This window comes from Onychostruthus taczanowskii, unplaced genomic scaffold (genome assembly GCF_017590055.1).
Source record: "Onychostruthus taczanowskii isolate IOZ18803 unplaced genomic scaffold, ASM1759005v1 scaffold172, whole genome shotgun sequence".
NCBI classification, from domain to species: Eukaryota; Metazoa; Chordata; class Aves; order Passeriformes; family Passeridae; genus Onychostruthus; species Onychostruthus taczanowskii.
The window spans coordinates 439,937-443,758 of NW_024498929.1; positions in this window are offsets into that span (position 1 = coordinate 439,937).

A 3,822-nucleotide genomic window follows, 5' to 3' on the forward strand; every position below is an offset into this window, starting at 1 on the left:
CGGTGCTACCTTGTCACTCCATGCAGTCAGCTACAAGGGGAGAAAAATCAGCCTGCCTTCACCTTCACCCACTTCCCCACCTCCCCTCCCTTTCCCACCCCAGTGCAGCCAAACCACAGCCCCTGAGCAAAGGGGCTTGCACATCTGGCACATCTGTGTCGCACACCCAGCTGTGACTCCAGCATCCATTCATGGGGACAGAGATGGGGAGCCCTGATGAGGGAGAGCACGGTGCAGGGAGAAGCCTGGAGGAAGCAGGAGAAGGGGGATGTTGGAGCAGGGAAAAGCCCGGAGGAAGCAGGAGAAGGGGGACATTGGAGCAGGGAACAGAGCACCAGTCTGGCAGCAGGCACCAGGCTCTGGCGATAGATAAGGGGAAGGAAATCGCCCCCAGGCAAAATGAGAAATGGCCAAACACTCCCTGACCCCAAAGCCCTTTCTCTGAACTCGTGGCTGGTGTGGGCAGCTGGTGGCTCCAGCTTTTCCTGAGGCCAGAGGGAGGGAGGGGGTGGCTTTTGGTGTTGGTGCCAGGGAGGAGGACACATCTCCAAAAGGCTCAGACCATCCTGGCCCTCCAAACTGGGTGCATGAGGCCCCTCCAGGTGATGTGCAGGGGATAGGATGGGGGTGGATAAAGCTACAGCTGTGGGAGCACAGTTCCTGTGGCTTGTTAGCATCAATGTAATTCTGTACAGCGCATACCCCACACATGACAAAGGAGCAGGAGTAGGGAACCTCTGGATTAGGGCATTGTCACCGAGCTGAGACTCAAAATGTGCTTTTTGGGCTCTCAAAGAAAGCCCCATGTTTGTAGAATCCCAGCTGCCATCACATTTACGTGCAGCCCCTTTCCATGAAGGAATGTGGACCCTCCCGAGCTGATGGCAGGGGCTGATGGCAGGAGCTGCTGCCTGAGCACAAAGTCACCCCAGCAGCTGCTGGAGCCGAGGGAAATGCAGGATAGAAACAGCATCTGTGATAGGAACCAAGCAAAGCATGCTCAGAGCCCCCTGCAGTGGCTCATCACCAAAACAGAGGGGGGAAAAAAGCCAAAAAATGTCTATTTATATGCCCTGCATATGAAATGAGTGGTGCTTTGCAACCAGCACAGGCTTTGAGATCTGCTTTTCCTTCCTTGTTTTCCAAAGCTCAGATGTTCCCTGGGCCGATCCAGCGGGCAGGCAGGAAGGTTTGGCTGGGGTGGGGGATGTGTGTGGGCAGCCCTGGCTGCCCCCAGAATGTCCTGGAGTGTTCAGGTGCTCATGTCACCACACCAGGGTATCCCCTGGTGGCCCAGGAAAGAGGCTGAGTGTGGTTCTTTAGTGCAGACGAGGCCAAAACTCCCAGCGTGGTGGTGGCAGCTGGATTTATCCAGGAGAAATAGCTGGGCTGGAGCATCACCCTTGTCCTCACTGAGCACAGGGCTCTGGTGCTCCTGCACTGGGGCAGGGAAGAAAATGAGCCACGAGCTGCCTCATCCTCACAGAAGCACAAAGAATTAATGATAATTAATTCTCCCCAAGCAACTTCATCCCTCACAGCCTACACATCTTAGTCCTCAGATTCCCTCCTCCATTATCACAAATTAACCCAAACCTTCAGAGGGAGGAAAAAATACCCTCTGCTTTTCATTGATTCCTTTAGGAGAAGCAAGACAGGGATGCTACCCTCATACCTTGGAGGAACTGAGGCACAAACAAAGCATGGTGGAGTTCCTGAGAGCAGGGAAGGGTTTGCACAGGGGAAAAACCCCACAGAAATGGATTTGAGTCCTCAGCAGGGTTCACTTGAAACACTGGTGGCTCAGGACCACCACACCCAGGACAGTGCTCTGTTTGTCCTTCCTCTGGTTCAGGGGTGGCTCCTGTGCCCTGCCAAAGGAAGGGGGATTGTCAGTAAGGATTTCTCCTGTTTATCTAGGGATGTTTCTAATTAGCCAGGTTGGGATGTTTGTGGGAGATGGACGTTCCTTGCTGAGCACAGACCTGTCCCCAGCAGCAAGGAGGGGCTGGAGGTGACACCAGCAGGGATCAGGGGCTGGGGACACTCAGCTTGGCCAGGGGGCAGGCTGAAGGCCCTGTGTGTTTTCCCCAGGCCTGGCTCTGGGCAGCCCCTCATGGAGCTGGCACAGCAGTGCCCAGGCAGATGGGGAAGGATGTGTTTCCACTAATCTGCCCCAATCTGGATTATTTTTCCAAATAAACCTCTGTTCCCAGCTGTTTCAAGCAAGTTTTTGGCACGCTGGGGACAGGTGGGATTCTGGGGATGAGGGAGAAGCTGGCAGGGTGGAGGAGATGGAGGGGATAACATCTGCTGGGTGTCCCTGTGCCAGCAGGCTCCCATCAGCTGCACTGAGAGGGTTGAACCATCTGAGGTGGTTTTGGCAGCACAGCACCCAGATCCTGAGGCTGGGATCATCCATGGGGCCTCAGGCCTTCGCTGATGTTTGCTCCTATCAAAAACCAGTGGGAAATAACTTGTGTTGAGGGTCTGGTGTCCCCCATCCGGGGCAGAGCTGGGATCCTCCGCAGCTCCTGTCGGGATAAAACAGCCAGAAAACAAACGCCTCTGGTGCTGGCTGTCCAGGCTGATGCACACCAGCCAGTTCTGGGCTTTGGGGAGCTCCCAGGGAGCCAGGATCCCCCCAGGGCAGATGAGAGCAGCTCCCTGTCCCTCCTAAGGACACACAGGCACCGGCAGCCCGCAGAGCTGCTCCGTCCTCCCAGCACGTGCCCCAGCCACTCGCCAGCCTGACATTTACAAATCCCTATTTTTAGATGATCTTCATCACTTCTAATTGTTCAGGCTGCCCAGCTTCAGAAATGCTGCTCTGCTTGGGCAGGATGGGTCCCTGAGCCCATTCCTCTCTTCCCCTGTGCCTCAGTTTCCCTTTTGGCAAGCTGCAAGTGAGGGGCTCCCCTTGACTCCGGGGCCCAGGTTTTGGGGCTGTTGCTCCCACTCCCACTCCCGGCCCTCAGGCGGGATTTCAGGTGCTCCAGCAGGATCCATACACCCAGCCAGCATTGCTCCGCTTCCCCAGAACGGGACAGCAGGGAGCAGGCACCCTCAGCCCTTCAGCAGCCATCCTCCCCCAGCAAGGAGCAGCCGAGCAGAGTGAATCCAGCAGGGATGGGCTCTGGAGAGCCCAGCCCAGGGACAGCCCACGCAGGCTGGGCTCGGCCCATTGGTGATTTATTTAGTTACTGAATTAACATTTAAATTGACAAGACCCGAGTGCGAAGCCAGCACTGCTGCCTGCCAGCACTCCTCAGCTCCCAGCGACCCTGGCTGCTCCCTGCTGGATGTCCCCAGGTCCTGGTGCTCTGCCAGCCACACAGAGGGACCCCGGGGTCCCCAGGAGATGCTCTGGTTCCCCACACTGCTCCCACGAGCCCGGACCAGCCTAGTGGTGCTGTCTTGGATAAAATGTCTGTGTTCAGCAGCGACAAGGACAGTCCTGGGCTCCCCCCTCTCCCTGCTGAAGGGCACCCCAACCCTGAACTGCCAGGGGTCCCACCTGGCCCTTGGCTGTCCCCCACACTGAGCTGGGAGGAGAGGGGCTCAGGGATAGCAGCCTTGGAAGGTAAAACAACAACAGATCCCCTGGGATGAAGCCTGCAGCCATCACTGAGGGGACACTCCAGGTCCCCATCAGCCCCAGGGACACCTTCCACCATCTGGGAGATCTCAGTGCCATCAAAAGGAGGAGGCTCTGAACAGTCTCCTGTTCCCAGGCCTCACCCAAGTGGCACATGGATATCCCTCCAAGCCCAGCTCAGCTTCTGGGGCAGAGGTGTTTGGCTAAAGACAAAGAAACCCGGA